Genomic DNA, 18,189 nt, shown 5'->3' with positions numbered 1-18,189 from the left:
TTGGCAATAAACATTTTCAGTATTGGCGTAGACAAAAACTCTGAGTTGCTGTTAGGGTTTTATTCACTGTGGAAACTTGGCAGACAATTCCCACCTTGGTGTGGCAGCCCATCATATCTACCTGAGCCCTTTTAAAGCTGTTTGATTTCATGTTTCTGTTTCTGCTCTTGAGAAGCAGAAAGCTTGTTGTTGAGAAAGAGGGGTAATTATGGTGGGTTTTCTGAGGGTTACAATAATTAGATTTCTCTGCTGGGTAAGAAAGGACAATTTCAGTGTAGACTGGCCAGTGTTCTTGAGCAACTTTGTGAGCACCTGAAAATTTATTTTGTTGATTCTTATTTTGAATATTAGATATGTTTGATGATTTATAAGAATAAGTGTAGATCTCATCAAAGATCCTACATTGACATTTTCTGGGATCATTTAAGCTCCCCATAGACACTAGTACTTTTTGATCCATTTGAACCCTTAGGAAAAGCAAACAAACAAATAATTACATTTGTGAGAAAAAAAAAGACAAAAAAAAAGTAAAAACCTAAATACATATGATCACAAAATAGAAAAATTTCTAAGACTTAGCTGGGAAGGGCAGAACAAGTTGGCCAAATAGAAGCCTCCACCAATCATTCTTCTCCACCAATCAAACAGGAACACCAAATTTAACAATGATACACACACACACACACACACACACACACACAAAGAAAAAGAAAAAAAGAAAAAACCTTCATAAGAACCAAAAATCAGATGAGCAATCAAAATACCTGGTTTTAATTTCGTATCACTGAAAGAGGCATTAAGAGAGTAGGAAAGACAGTCTTGAATTGCAGAAACCACCCATCCTCCATCCCCCAGCAGCTGTATGGTGTGGAGAATCTGTGCACTTGGGGGAAGAAGAGCACAAGGATTATGAGATTTTACATTTAACTCAGTGCTACCTTGTCACAGTAGAAAGCAGAACCATACTGAATTCATCCAATTTCTACCCATGGCGGGAGCATTTAGACAAGCCCTAGCCACAGGGAAATTGCCTGTCTCAGTCATCGGAATCTGAGTTGCAGCAAGCCTCAGAACCATGGGCTGAAGTTCTCTGGGATGCTAAAAAAAACATGAAATGCAGTCTAGACCACAAGGATTGCAACTTCTAGGCAAGCCCTAGTGCTGTGCTGGGGTCAGAGGCAGTGGATTTAAGCAGCACAAAACGTTATGAGACACCAGCCAGGGTGGCTTAGGGAGTGCTTGCACACTCTTCTCCCAACCATAGGCAGCACAGCTTACAACAACTAAAGTGACTCCTTCCTTGTGCTTGAGGAGGGAAGAAGGAAGAATCAAAAGAATTTTGACTTGCATCTTGGTTACTAGCTCACCGACAATAGGATGGAGCACCAGGCAGAGTCATGAGACCCCCATTCCAGACCCTAAACCCTGACAACATTTCTAGACACTCCCTGGGCCAGAATTGAACCCACTGCCTAGAAGGGAAAGACACAGTCATGGCAGGATTCATCAGCTGCTGACTAAAGGGTCCCTGGGCCCTTTATAACCAGCAATGATACTCAAGTAGTATGCTGTGGGTTTGGTTGAGACTCTGAAATGTGCTGGCTTCAGGCGAGACTCAGCACATTTCCAGCTACGGTGGCTATGGTGAGAGACTCCTTCTACATGAGAAAAGCAGAGGGAAAAGTAAAGGGGACTCTGTTTTGTACTAGCTTGGCCACAGTGGAGTAGAATATCAAGCAGGCTCGTGGGGTCCCCAGTTTTAGGCCTCGACACTTGGACAGCATTTCTGGACTGGTCCTGGGCCAGAGGGGAGCCCACTGCCCTGAATTGTGAGTCATTGGCCTGGCAGCATTACCACAAGCTGACAGAAGAGGACTTGGGCCTTAAATGAACATCAGTGGTAGCCTGGCATTAGTCCCTGTAGGCCTGTGGTGGTGGTGGCCACAGGGAGATATTCCTTTGCCTGTAGAAAGGGGAGGGAGGAGGAGAGGGATGGACACTGTCTCATTATTTGAATGCCAGCTTAGCTACAGAATAAAAATCATCAGGTAGATTTCTAACATTTTTGATCCCAGGCCTTGGCTCCTGGACAGCATCTCTGGACTCACCCGTGGCCTGGGGGAGCTCACCGCCATGAAGGGAAGGACACAAGCCTGGCTGGCTTCAGCATCTGCTGATTATACAGCCCTAGGGCATTGAGTGAATATAGGCAGCAACCAGGTGGTAACTACCGTGGACTTGGGTGAGACCCCGTGCTCTGCTGGCTTCAGGTCTGATGCAGTGCAGTCGAGTAATGGTGGCCACAGGGGTGCTTGTTTCATTTCACCCTAAGCTCCAGGCAGCTCAGCACAGAGAGAGAGAGAGACTCTGTTTGGGGAAAAGTAAGGGAAGAGAACAAGAATCTATGCCTGGTAATCCAGAGAATTCTTCTGGATCTCTTCCAAGACCACCAAAGCAATACTTCCACAGGCCAGCAAGAAACACAACATTGCCGGGCTTAGGGTATCCCCTAATGCAGACTGGCTTAAATCATAACACTCAAGTCCCTTTGAATACCTGGCAAGCCTTCTCAAGAAAGATGGGTACAAATAAACCCAGACTTTAAAGACTACAATAAATACCCAACTCTTCAATATTCAGACACTGACAAACGTACGCAAGCATCAAGCTCAGCCAGGAAAACATGGGGAAAACATGACCTCCCCAAATGAACTAAATAAGGGACCAGGGACAAATCCTGGAGAAACAGAGATATGTGACCTTTCAGACAGAGTACGCAAAATAGTTGTCTTGAAGAAACTCAAAGAAATTCAAGATAACACAGAGTAGGAATTCAGAATTTTATCAGATAAATCTAACAAAGAGATTGAAATAATTAAAAACAATCCAACAGAAATTCTGGAGATCAAAAATGCAACTGACATACTGAAGAATGCATTAGAGTGTCTTAATAGCAGAATTGATCAACCAGAAGAAAAAATGAAACAGAGCTACAAGATCTAGAAAAATAAGCTCAAAACAGAAAATCTAATTGTTGTTGTCCTTAAAGAGGATTAAGAGAACGAGATGGGGTAGAAAGTTTATTCAACAGGGTAATAATAGAGAAATTCCCAAACCTAGAGAAAGATATCAATATCCATGTACAAGAAGGTTATAGAACACCAGGCAGATTTAACCCAAAGAAGACTACCTCAAAAGATTTAATAATTGAACTCCCAAAGGTCAAGGATAAAGAAAGGATTCTAAAAGCAGCAAGATAAACAAATAACATGCAATGAAGCTCTATCTGGCAGCAGATTTTTCCGTGGAAATCCTACAGGCCAGGAGTGAGTGGCATTACATATTTAAAATGCTGAAGGAAAATACTGTTACCCTAGAATAGTATATCTAGTAATAATATCCTTCAAACATCAAGAAAAATTAAACACTTTCCCAAACAGACAAAAGCTGAGAGATTTTATTAGCGTCACAACTCTCCTACAAGAAATGCTAAAGGGAGTTCTACAACCAGAAAACAAAGGATATTAATCAACATTAAAAATCTTCTGAAGGTACAAAACTCACTGGTGATAGTAAGTACACAGAAAAAGATAGAATACTATAACACTATTATTGTGGTATGTAAACTACTCTTAACTAGAGAGACTAAAAGATGAACGAATCAAAAATAATAACTACAATAAATTTTCAAGACGTAATACAATAAGACATAAAGAAAAACAACAAAACGTTTAAAAGTGAGGGAATACAATTAAAGTATAGAGATTTTATTAGTTTTCTTTTTGTTTGCTTGTGCAATCAGTAGTTAAGTTGTCATAAGTTTAAAATAATAGGTTAAAAGATAAAGTTTGCAAGCAACATGGAATCTCAAATCAAAAATCATACAATGGATACATGAAAAAATAAAAAATAAGAAATTTAATCATACTACCAGAGAAAATCATCTTCACTGAAAAAAAGACAGGATGCAGGATGGAAGGAAAGGAGGAAGAGAACACCGCAAAAGGACTGGAAAACAAACAACGAAGTGACAAGGGTTAAGTCCTTACTTATCAAAAAAAAATAAAAACATTGAATGTAAATGGACTAAACTCTCCAATCAAAAGACATAGTGTGGCTGAATGGATTAAAAAAAAAAAAACAAGATGCAACGATCTGTTCCCTACAAAAAACACATTTCACCTGTAAAGGCACATTTACATTCAAAATAAAGGGATGGAAAATATATTCCATGCCAATGAAAAGCATAAAAGAGCTGGCATAGCTAGCTGGCATAGCTAGAATACACCTCCTGCTCAGCACATAATCATCCTCAAGACAGACCATGTGTTAGGTCACAAAACAAGTCTGAAAATATGCAAAAAATTGAAATAATATCAAGCAACTTCTCTGATAACGATAGAATAAAACTAGAAATCAATAACAAGAGTAATTTTGAAAACTGTACAAGCACTTGGAAATTAACATATTCCTGAATGACCAGTGGGTCAATGAAGAAATTAAGAAGGAAGCTGAAAAATTTCTTGAAACAAGTGATAATGGAAACGCGACATACCAAAACCTATGGGAATGCAGTGAAAGCAGGACTAAGAGTGACATTTACAGATATAAGCACCTACATCAAAAAAAGAAAAAAAAATTCCAATAAATAACCTAACAATGCATTTTAAGAATTAAAAAAACAGGAGCAACCAAACCCAAAATTAGGAAAGAAAAGAAATAATAAAAATTATAGGAGAAATAAATAAAATTAAAACTAAGAAAACAATACAAAAGATGAATTAAACAAAGTTTGTGTTTTTAAAAGATAGATAAAATTGACAAATCTTCACCCAGACTAACTAATAAAAAGAGAGAGATGACCAAAATAAATAAAATCAGAGATGAAAAAGGAGACATTAGGGGGAGGAGCCAAGATGGCCGAATAGGAACAGCTCCGGTCTACAGCTCCCAGCATGAGCGACGCAGAAGACGGGTGATTTCTGCATTTCCATCTGAGGTACCGGGTTCATCTCACTAGGGAGTGCCAGACAGTGGGCGCAGGTCAGTGGGTGCGTGCACCGTGCGCGAGCCGAAGCAGGGTGAGGCATTGCCTCACCTGGGAAGCGCAAGGGGTCAGGGAGTTCCCTTTCCAAGTCAAAGAAAGGGGTGACAGACGCACCTGGAAAATCGGGTCACTCCCACCCGAATATTGCGCTTTTCAGACCGGATTAAAAAACGGCGCACCACGAGACTATATCCCACACCTGGCTCGGAGGGTCCTACACCCACGGAATCTCGCTGATTGCTAGCACAGCAGTCTGAGATCAAACTGCAAGGCGGCAGCGAGGCTGGGGGAGGGGCGCCCGCCATTGCCCAGGCTTGCTTAGGTAAACAAAGCAGCCGGGAAGCTCGAACTGGGTGGAGCCCACCACAGCTCAAGGAGGCTTGCCTGCCTCTGTAGGCTCCACCTCTGGGGGCAGGGCACAGACAAACAAAAAGACAGCAGTAACCTCTGCAGACTTAAATGTCCCCATCTGACAGCTTTGAAGAGAGCAGTGGTTCTCCCAGCATGCAGCTGGAGATCTGAGAACGGGCAGACTGCCTCCTCAAGTGGGTCTCTGACCCCTGACCCCCGAGCAGCCTAACTGGGAGGCACCCCCCAGCAGGGGCACACTGACACCTCAAATGGCAGGGTATTCCAACAGACCTGCAGCTGAGGGTCCTGTCTGTTAGAAGGAAAACTAACAAACAGAAAGGACATCCACACTGAAAACCCATCTGTACATCACCATCATCAAAGACCAAAAGTAGATAAAACCACAAAGATGGGGAAAAAACAGAACAGAAAAACTGGAAACTCTAAAACGCAGAGCACCTCTCCTCCTCCAAAGGAACGCAGTTCCTCACCAGCAACGGAACAAAGCTGGATGGAGAATGATTTTGACGAGCTGAGAGAAGAAGGCTTCAGACGATCAAATTACTCTGAGCTACGGGAGGACATTCAAACCAAAGACAAAGAAGTTGAAAACTTTGAAAAAAATTTAGAAGAATGTATAACTAGAATAACCAATACAGAGAAGTGCTTAAAGGAGCTGATGGAGCTGAAAACCAAGGCTCGAGAACTACGTGAAGAATGCAGAAGCCTCAGGAGCCGATGCAATCAACTGGAAGAAAGGGTATCAGCAATGGAAGATGAAATGAATGAAATGAAGCGAGAAGGGAAGTCTAGAGAAAAAAGAATAAAAAGAAATGAGCAAAGCCTCCAAGAAATATGGGACTATGTGAAAAGACCAAATCTACGTCTGATTGGTGTACCTGAAAGTGATGCAGAGAATGGAACCAAGTTGGAAAACACTCTGCAGGATATTATCCAGGAGAACTTCCCCAATCTAGCAAGGCAGGCCAACATTCAGATTCAGGAAATACAGAGAATGCCACAAAGATACTCCTCGAGAAGAGCAACTCCAAGACACATAATTGTCAGATTCACCAAAGTTGAAATGAAGGAAAAAATGTTAAGGGCAGCCAGAGAGAAAGGTCGGGTTACCCTCAAAGGGAAGCCCATCAGACTAACAGCGGATTTCTCGGCAGAAACCCTACAAGCCAGAAGAGAGTGGGGGCCAATATTCAACATTCTTAAAGAAAAGAATTTTCAACCCAGAATTTCATATCCAGCCAAACTAAGTTTCATAAGTGAAGGAGGAATAAAATACTTTACAGACAAGCAAATGCTGAGAGATTTTGTCACCACCAGGCCTGCCCTAAAAGAGCTCCTGAAGGAAGCGCTAAACATGGAAAGGAACAACCGGTACCAGCCACTGCAAAATCATGCCAAAATGTAAAGACCATCGAGACTAGGAAGAAACTGCATCAACTAATGAGCAAAATCACAAGCTAACATCATAATGACAGGATCAAATTCACACATAACAATATTAACTTTAAATGTAAATGGACTAAACTCTCCAATTAAAAGACAAAGACTGGCAAGTTGGATAAAGAGTCAAGACCCATCAGTGTGCTGTATTCAGGAAACTCATCTCACGTGCAGAGACACACATAGGCTCAAAATAAAAGGATGGAGGAAGATCTACCAAGCAAATGGAAAACAAAAAAAGGCAGGGGTTGCAATCCTAGTCTCTGATAAAACAGACTTTAAACCAACAAAGATCAAAAGAGACAAAGAAGGCCATTACATAACGGTAAAGGGATCAATTCAACAAGAGGAGCTAACTATCCTAAATATATATGCACCCAATACAGGAGCACCCAGATTCATAAAGCAAGTCCTGAGTGACCTACAAAGAGACTTAGACTCCCACACATTAATAATGGGAGACTTTAACACCCCACTGTCAACATTAGACAGATCAACGAGACAGAAAGTCAACAAGGATACCCAGGAATTGAACTCAGCTCTGCACCAAGCAGACCTACTAGACATCTACAGAACTCTCCACCCCAAATCAACAGAATATACATTTTTTTCAGCACCACACCACACCTATTCCAAAATTGACCACATACTTGGAAGTAAAGCTCTCCTCAGCAAATGTAAAAGAACAGAAATTGTAACAAACTATCTCTCAGACCACAGTGCAATCAAACTAGAACTCAGGATTAAGAAACTCACTCAAAGCCGCTCAATTACATGGAAACTGAACAACCTGCTCCTGAATGACTACTGGGTACATAACGAAATGAAGGCAGAAATAAAGATGTTCTTTGAAACCAACAAGAACAAAGGCACAACATACCAGAATCTCTGAGATGCATTCAAAGCAGTGTGTAGAGGGAAATTTATAGCACTAAATGCCCACAAGAGAAAGCAGGAAAGGTAAAAAATTGACACCCTAACATCACAATTAAAAGAACTAGAAAAGCAAGAGCAAACACATTCAAAAGCTAGCAGAAGGCAAGAAATAACTAAAATCAGAGCAGAACTGAAGGAAATAGAGACACAAAAAACCCTTCAAAAAATCAATGAATCCAGGAGCTGGTTTTTTGAAAGGATCAACAAAATTGATAGACCACTAGCAAGACTAATAAAGAAAAAAAGAGAGAAGAATCAAATAGACACAATAAAAAATGATAAAGGGGATATCACCACCGATCCCACAGAAATACAAACTACCATCAGAGAATACTACAAACACCTCTACACAAATAAACTAGAAAATCTAGAAGAAATGGATACATGCCTCGACACATACACTCTCCCAAGACTAAACCAGGAAGAAGTTGAATCTCTGAATAGACCAATAACAGGAGCTGAAATTGTGGCAATAATCAATAGTTTACCAACCAAAAAGAGTCCAGGACCAGATGGATTCACAGCCGAATTCTACCAGAAGTACAAGGAGGAACTGGTACCATTCCTTCTGAAACTATTCCAATCAATAGAAAAAGAGGGAATCCTCCCTAACTCATTTTATGAGGCCAGCATCGTTCTGATACCAAAGCCGGGCAGAGACACAACCAAAAAAGAGAATTTTAGACCAATATCCTTGATGAACATTGATGCAAAAATCCTCAATAAAATACTGGCAAACCGAATCCAGCAGCACATCAAAAAGCTTATCCACCATGATCAAGTGGGCTTCATCCCTGGGATGCAAGGCTGGTTCAATATATGCAAATCAATAAATGTAATCCAGCATATAAACAGAGCCAAAGACAAAAACCACATGATTATCTCAATAGATGCAGAAAAAGCCTTTGACAAAATTCAACAACCCTTCATGCTAAAAACTCTCAATAAATTAGGTATTGATGGGACATATTTCAAAATAATAAGAGCTATCTATGACAAACCCACAGCCAATATCATACTGAATGGGCAAAAACTGGAAGCATTCCCTTTGAAAACTGGCACAAGACAGGGATGCCCTCTCTCACCACTCCTATTCAACATAGTGTTGGAAGTTCTGGCCAGGGCAATCAGGCAGGAGAAGGAAATAAAGGGTATTCAATTAGGAAAAGAGGAAGTCAAATTGTCCCTGTTTGCAGACGACATGATCGTTTATCTAGAAAACCCCATTGTCTCAGCCCAAAATCTCCTTAAGCTGATAAGCAACTTCAGCAAAGTCTCAGGATACAAAATCAATGTACAAAAATCACAAGCATTCTTATACATCAATAACAGACAAACAGAGAGCCAAATCATGAGTGAACTCCCATTCACAATTGCTTCAAAGAGAATAAAATACCTAGGAATCCAATTTACAAGGGATGTGAAGGACCTCTTCAAGGAGAACTACAAACCACTGCTCAAGGAAATAAAAGAGGATACAAACAAACGGAAGAACATTCCATGCTCATGGGTAGGAAGAATCAATATCGTGAAAATGGCCATACTGCCCAAGGTAATTTACAGATTCAATGCCATCCCCATCAAGGTACCAATGACTTTCTTCACAGAATTGGAAAAAACTACTTTAAAGTTCATATGGAACCAAAAAAGAGCCCGCATCGCCAAGTCAATCCTAAGCCAAAAGAACCAAGCTGGAGGCATCACACTACCTGACTTCAAACTATACTACAAGGCTACAGTAACCAAAACAGCATGGTACTGGTACCAAAACAGAGATATAGATCAATGGAACAGAATAGAGCTCTCAGAAATAACGCCGCATACCTACAACTATCTGATCTTTGACAAACCTGAGAAAAACAAGCAATGGGGAAAGGATTCCCTATTTAATAAATGGTGCTGGGAAAACTGGCTAGCCATATGTAGAAAGCTGAAACTGGATCCCTTCCTTACACCTTATACAAAAATCAATTCAAGATGGATTAAAGATTTAAATGTTAGACCTAAAACCATAAAAACCCTAGAAGAAAACCTAGGCATTACCATTCAGGACATAGGCATGGGCAAGGACTTCATGTCCAAAACACCAAAAGCAATGGCAACAAAAGCCAAAATTGACAAATGGGATCTCATTAAACTAAAGAGCTTCTGCACAGCAAAAGAAACTACCACCAGAGTGAACAGGCAACCTACAACATGGGAGAAAATTTTCGCAACCTACTCATCTGACAAAGGGCTAATATCCAGAATCTACAATGAACTCAAACAAATTTACAAGAAAAAAACAAAGAACCCCATCAAAAAGTGGGCGAAGGACATGAACAGACACTTCTCAAAAGAAGACATTGATGCAGCCAAAAAACACATGAAAAAATGCTCATCATCACTGGCCATCAGAGAAATGCAAATCAAAACCACTATGAGATATCATCTCACACCAGTTAGAATGGCAATCATTAAAAAGTCAGGAAACAACAGGTGCCAGAGAGGATGTGGAGAAATAGGAACACTTTTACACTGTTGGTGGGACTGTAAACTAGTTCAACCATTGTGGAAGTCAGTGTGGCGATTCCTCAGGGATCTAGAACTAGAAATACCATTTGACCCAGCCATCCCATTACTGGGTATATACCCAAAGGATTATAAATCATGCTGCTATAAAGACACACGCACACGTATGTTTATTGTGGCATTATTCACAATAGCAAAGACTTGGAACCAACCCAAATGTCCAACAATGATAGACTGGATTAAGAAAATGTGGCACATATACACCATGGAATACTATGCAGCCATAAAAAATGATGAGTTCATGTCCTTTGTAGGGACATGGATGAAATTGGAAACCATCATTCTCAGTAAACTATCGTAAGAACAAAAAACCAAACACCGCATATTCTCACTCATAGGTGGGAATTGAACAATGAGATCACATGGACACAGGAAGGGGAATATCACACTCTGGGGACTGTTGTGGGGTGGGGGGAGGGGGGAGGGATAGCATTGGGAGATATACCTAATGCTAGATGACGAGTTAGTGGGTGCAGCGCACCAGCATGGCACATGTATACATATGTAACTAACCTGCACAATGTGCACATGTACCCTAAAACTTAAAGTATAATAAAAAAAAAAAAGAAAAAAAAGAAAAAGGAGACATTAAAACCAATACCACAGAAATTCAAAGGGTCATAGATGGCTACTCGGAGAAACTATATCCTAGTAATTTGGAAAATCTAGAAGAAATGGATAAATTCCCAGATATATACAATCTACCAAGGTTGAACCACAAAGAAATCCAAAACCTGAGCAAACCAATAGCAAGTAGTAAGACCAAAGCTGTAATAAAAGTCTTGCAGCAAAGAAAAGCCTGGGACCCAATGGCTGTGCTGCCAAATTTCCCAAACATTTAAATAACTAACACCAATCCTACTCAAACTATTCTGAAAAATAAAGGAGGAGGGGATACTTTGAAACTCATTCTATGGGGCCATTATTACCCTGATACCAAAACCAGACAAGATATATATATATATATAAAAAAACCCACAACACTACAGGCCAATATCCCTGATGATTATTGATATAAAGATCCTCAACAAAATACTAGCAAATGAAACTCATCAACACATTAAAGAGATCACTTATCATGACCAAGTGGGATTTATTACAGAGATGCAAGGATGATTCAACATATGCAAATCAATCAATGTGGTACTTCATATCAACAGAATGAAGAACAAAAACCAAAGATCTTTGCAATTGATACTGAAAGAGCATTTGATAAAATTCAACATCCCTTCATGATAAAAACCCTCCAAAAACTGGATGTAGAAGGAACTTACGTCAACATAATAAAAGCCATATATGACAGATCCACAGCTAGGATCATACTGAATGGAGAAAAACTTAAAGCCTTTCCCCTAAGATGTGGAACGAAACAAGGATGCTCATTTTACCACTGTTATTCAACATAGTACTGGAAGTCCTAGCTAGAGCAATCAGACAAGAGAAAGAAATAAAGGACATCCAATTTGGAAAGGAAGAAATCAAATTATCCATCTTTCAAATGATATAATCTAATATTTGGAAAAACCTAAAGATTCCACCAAAAAACTATCAAAACTGATAAACAAATTCAGTAAAGTTGCAAAATACAAAATCAACATACAAAAGTCAGTAACATTTCTATATGTCAACAGTGAACAATTTGAAAAATAAATCAAGAAAATAATCTAATTTATAATAACTACAAATAAAATAAAATACCTAGGAATTAGCCAAATAAGTCAAAGTTATCTGCAATGAAATCCATAATATACTGATGCAATAAATTGAACAGCATACCAAAAAATGGAGCACTATTCCATGTTCATAAATTGGAAGAGTCAATATTGTTAAAATGTCCATACTACCCAAAGCAATCTACAGATTCAACACAATCTTTATCAAAATATAAATGACATTTTTCACAAAAATAGAAAAAAATTCTAAAATGTATATGGAACCATAAAAGACCCAGTATAGCCAAAACTATCATAAGCAAAAAGAACAAAACTGGAGGAATCACAATTACCTTGACTTCAAATTATTCTACAGAGGTATAGTAACCAAAATGGCATAGTACTGGCATAAAAACAGACAAATAAATCAATGTAACAGAATAGAGAATGCAGAAAGAAATCCACACATATACAGTAATCTCATTTTTGACAAAGTTGCCAAGAACATCAACTGGGGAAAGACAGTGTCTTTAATAAATGATACTGGGAAAACTAGACATTCATATGCAGAAAATGAAACTAGATCCCTAACTCTCACCATACACAAACATCAAATCAAAATGGATTAAGACATAAATCTAAGACCTCAAATTATGAAACTGCTGCAAGGAAACTGAGGAAGCTCTCTAGGACATTGAACTAGGCAAAGATTTCTTGAGTAATACCCCATAAGCATAGGTGATGAGAGCAAAAATGGATAAATGGAATGACATCAAGTTACTTCTGCACAGCAAAGGAAACAATCAACAAAGTGAAGAGACAAACCACAGAATGGAAGAAAATATTTGAAAACTACCTATCTGACAAGAGATTAACAACAAGAATATATAAGGAGCTCAAACAATTATCATAATCTGATTCAAAATGGTCAAAAGATCTGAATACATATTTCTCAAAAGAAGACCTACAAATGGCAAACAGGTATATGACAAACTACTCAACATCACTGACCATCAGAGAAATGCAAATCAAAGCTATAATGAGATATCATCTCACCCATTTAATATGGCTTTTATCCAAAAGACAGGCAGTAACAAATGCCGGTGGAGGATGTGGAGAAAAGGGAAACCTTGTACACAGTTGATGGGAATGTACATTAGTACAACCACTATAGAGAACATTTTGGAAGTTCTTCAAAAAACTAAACGCAGAGCTACCATCCAATCCACGAATCCCACTCCTAAAAGAAAGGAAAGCATTATATTGAAGAGATATCTGCACTCCTTTGTTTATTGCAGCACTTTTCGCAATAGCCAAGATTTGGAATCAACCTAAAAGGCCAAAACCAGATGAATTGATAAAGAAAATGTGGTATGGAGTTCTATTCAGTGATTAAAAAAAAGAATGAGATCCAGTCATTTGCAACAACATGGATGGAACTGGACGTTATTTTGTTAAGTGAAATAAGCCAAGCATAGAAAGACAAACATTGCATGTTCTCACTTATTTGTGGGAGCTAAAAATTAAAGCAATTGACCTGGTGGAGACAGAGATTATAAAGCTGTTACCAATGACTAGGAAGGGTAGTGGAAAAAATGGGGGACAAGTTGAGATGGTTAATGGATACAAAAATAGAGTTAGAAAGAATGAATAAGACCTTGTATTTGCTAGCACAACAGGTTGACTAGTCAAAAATGATTTAATTGTATATTTAAAAATAATGAAAAAATATAATTTGATTGTTTGAAATACAGAAGATAATGCTTGAGGTGATGGATACTCCCCCACCCTTGGCAAAAAGACTTACTATCACAGCCTGAGATGGGTTCTAATGTACCCTTTGATCAAGGTCTTAGGCATTCCCACAGTGATAGTCCTTTAGCTTAAAGGCTTAATGAACTGTAATTCCTCTTCTACTTTCAGGACTCCAATTGTAATAAATATAAATTTGCTTCCTCCTCACAAAAATGTGAGACTGGGCTGGGTGCGGTGGCTCACGCCTGTAATTGCAGCTAGTTGGGAGGCCAAGGCCAGAGGATCATCTGAGGTCAGGAGTTCAAGACCAGCCTGGCCAACTTGGGGAAACCCCGTCTCTACTAAAAATACAAAAAATTAGCTGGGCGTGGTGGCACGGCCTGTAGTCCCAGCTACTCGGGAGGCTGAGGCACGAGAATTGTTTGAACCTGGAAGGCAGGGGTCACAGTGAGCCGAGATGTCGCCACTGCACTCCAGCCTGGGCGACAGAGCGAGACTCCATCTCAAAAAAAAAAAAAGTGATACTGTTTTGCTGCAGGGTAAAAAAGACCATCAACAACGGCATCTCACTGAATTTTAAACTATTCTAGGCTATTCCCACGTATCACTACATAGTTAGATACAAGAACTCAAGAGGAACAAAACTGCTAACATTAATCATAGCATCTCTAAGCCTCTCTCTCTATGTATATATTGATATAGTCTTCTATATTAAGCCCAGAAGTTTTCTCCAGTTTTTACTTGTATAGTATTTCTTCAAATAAAAATCATTTATAAAAGCCTAGACAGACAGATAAAAGTGAGATCTTCATTAGCTCAAATTTGAATGGGACTCATAGAATGACACTGTTAAGGTATGTACACACACACACACACACACACACACACCCTGGGGGATAGCTGACTTGCACTCCTACGAGTCCCTAGGATCCTGTGAAAAATTGTTAGAAATTTGTTAATTTAATCCTTCCTCCCACTTTCAAACAGTACCACACTAAATTATTTGGGCAGATTATAACCTATTTAAGCTTGATTTTTAAAATACCTCTGGAGTTTAAGGTATCCTTGCTTCTTTGGCAATACATGACTTTCAAAATCAATCTTCTTGGGAAATTTCCCCATAAGCTTAACCCAAGATCTTTGTATTTAATCTTGCCTATTTTCTCTGAACCTAGCAATAGCGATGAAAGTAATCTTTCTCTATATTTGTCCTTCCTGACTTCATTTATTCCATAGTTCCTTGATAAATCTCTAAATGTTATAACAAATGCTGTAAAAAAAAATACTTGAGGCTAAGGTAAGGCAGAAGGAAGGCCTCTTAGAAGAGTACATTGATAAATAAGGAATTCCCTGCATTAAATATAAACAGGAATAATCACTTCCCAGTCGGAAATAGGCCCATGCCAGATTTTGTTATATAAAACATTGACTCGTATGATGGAATGTAGAGGACAGAGAAAAGAAAGGACAGATCTTCCGTATGCTGAGTCCAAATTTTCCGCTATTTAATTTCCTAGAATTCTGGGCCTGTTGGGAGACTGCTAACATGTCACCAATCCTAAGACTTTGTAATAAACATTACCAGTCTATCCCTTCATTTCCCTGGTAACATGATTTTCAATCCCTTTTCCATTCTGAATACTCTCTGGACATAACAGTTTTCCAACATACTCTTAAAATATGTTGTCTCTCATCTCTTCTGAAATCTCAATGCAGTAATGGCAAAAAGATACAAAAAGAGAATAAAGCCTGGACAATGCTGTTAAAATATTCACCATCAGTGTAAAAGATGTTGATGGACTTCTGGGGGGAAAACTGGAGAAAGCAATTTGAGATGATATTGACCAATATATTAAAGTGGAGAAATAGGAGCTCAGAATAGTAACATAAAAAGATATATCCGCAGTAAAAGACCAGAAAGGCATTGATTTCTGAGCCACTTTGATTCTTGTCTGGTGCCCAGCACTTTTCAAACTTCCCAAAGATGCCTGAAGCCACCAATATCATTTTAATATATTCATATTTACTTAGGTTAGCCAGAATTTAATTCCATTATTTATAATTTTAAAACCCCAACTGACATACCCGCAAAAAATACTGTGCAAATAGATGGACAAAATAATCAGTATAATTGTCCAATTATATGGACAAAATAATATTTTAAAATGCAAGGAACCAAAAAGTTTGTCTCCCAGTTGCCTATTTTGAAAAAAAAACATATGTACATACATAACTTAAGAACATAGCCTAGCAAAACTTAAAAGAATCCAAGAATACAACATAAGATAATAGAAATAGTCAAATTTACTAAGGATTACACTGAAAATAAACCCTATGTAAATGGTCACTAATCTAACCTAAAAATAACAGGATCCAAACTGAAAGATAAATCAGAAGACGTTTTGAAATATAGCCTTAAGATGATGGAATATTCTATTACAGAAATTATATAATTAAGAACTTGAACTATGTTAGTGGTATAACGAAAATAAGTGCTTTGTGCTTTATTTGTCAACATGGAAAAAGAAAAGCAAGTAAAAACTCAAGAAAAGGAAGGACATACTAGAAAATCATGTTCAAATTGCAAAAGTAAATACATGTGGCATGGTTTCCGCAGTTGATAGTAGGTAGAGACTTTATTTAAACTTGACATCTGTAATGTTCTTTTATGAGAGATACAGGACAAGTCATTGACCCATAGGTTAATCCATTTATAGAACCTCTATAAATAATATTCCAAGTAAACACCCTATTGAGTCTACTATTTAATGGTTTCTACTTTTTAGCAGCCACCTATTAATAACAAACTATAGAAATGATCCCTGAAAGTATACTCTTAGGAGCCACCTATTAATAAAGCACATAGATGTTATATTTACAAAGCGAGATGTATAAATTTAAATAATGTGAATGAAAGTAATGGTATAGCTAGAAAAAGAAAGGATAGGAAATATTGCAAATAAACCAAAGGAAGTTTTCACATGTTAATTATGTTTTGGACAATCAGTTAGATGCTGACTACAGTTGAAAGACCAAGAAATAGAATACAACCAATAAAACAATTAACAATATTTTAACTCAAAATTATCGAGAGAGAGTCTGTGAATAGTGTGGCTGAACTCAGCATAAGTTCACTGTGTTTCTTATGTGATGATTGTATTTTAAGAAACTATAAAGTGATGATGGTAATCACAGAAGAACTAAAAGGGAAAACTTGAAATTGGTTGTTTCTGGGAAATGGAAAATGTGTTCTACTCGTCTATTTGAACTTTTACCATGTTCATAAACTGAGCATAGTACCTCAGAATGATCTGGCTAGCACAGGCCGGGATTATCAGTTTGCTTAATCTGGTTCTTCAATTTTTCCCTTCAGAACTGAGTCCCAAGATTGCAGTAGCTTTGATAGTAGACCCATCAAATGTGGGAACTCATTGTTAAGTATGGACTTAAACCAACAGGTCTTCTCACATGTGCTTCTGTTAAGCTACATCTAAAAGCAAAGCAGTTTATTCTTATTACATTTCATGTTATTTTCAAACCATCATTTCAATCTGTCCAAATTTCTGCTAAATCATAATAACTTTGTCCTATACTCACATTCTGTTGGCTAATAAATACCTAATAAACAAGGAATGATAGTTATCTTTCATCCTTGACCTGAAAGAATTTCTGGGAGTGGAATTTTCTCCTTGGTCCAGCTGATGGCTATGGTTCTCATTATTTCATGAAATGTGAGATGTCTGCCTCTTCTTTGAATGGTTCAAATTCACCCTGGCGTATTGGTATATTAAGTGAATAAGCTATACACACTAGGCTATTATACCCTGTGTAGGTGAAGTAGGCTGAGCTTCTCATTTTTCTCATTCTTTACATTTTCTTCTTGCTCTTGTAAATATGCCAATATTGACATTGGTTCTTTTTTTCCTCCTTAAAATTATCCTTCATTCTTGGCTTACTTCTTAAAATATGTCTTCTCTCTTGTCTAAAAATGCTTTCTCCTCCCCAAATCCATAGTAGAAAGGCCAAGTTTAAGCCTGCCCACTCTCTCTTTTAACAGAAAAGAACAGGTTTGCATAATTGACTATTAGTATCTCAGAAAAGAAAACAAAGAAAATGCTTTGTAGGTCCCTGGAGCAGTTAGTCTTTTAGAGATACTGGAACACCTACAGACTGCCAGAAGCTGAACCTCCTCACCTGGGGATCTTGGCTCCATGGAGATGCCTGGGAAGCTACTAGGTATTATTCCTGTATACCATCGTCAAACCTAGACTTCTTGGGCAAACATAAAAACCAGAGACTTACACAAATTTTCATGATAAGATTCTAAAATATTTTGATCATCTATTCCCACCGTTTTTGCTAAACCTTTTCTTTTTTATTATATTTTAAGTTCTGGGTTACATGTGCAGAATGTGC

General features: G+C 38.3%; 1 pseudogene; it reads right to left on the bottom strand.

The window, feature by feature from the left end:
• Nucleotides 1-16,533: 16,533 nt before the first annotated feature.
• Nucleotides 16,534-16,611, bottom strand: LOC115934526 (uncharacterized; annotated as a pseudogene).
• Nucleotides 16,612-18,189: the final 1,578 nt, after the last annotated feature.

Source organism: Gorilla gorilla, chromosome 3, assembly GCF_029281585.2.
Source record: "Gorilla gorilla gorilla isolate KB3781 chromosome 3, NHGRI_mGorGor1-v2.1_pri, whole genome shotgun sequence".
NCBI lineage: Eukaryota > Metazoa > Chordata > Mammalia > Primates > Hominidae > Gorilla > Gorilla gorilla.
The sequence above is the reverse complement of the archived record's forward strand: the minus strand, read 5'-3'. Positions and strand labels throughout refer to the sequence as shown.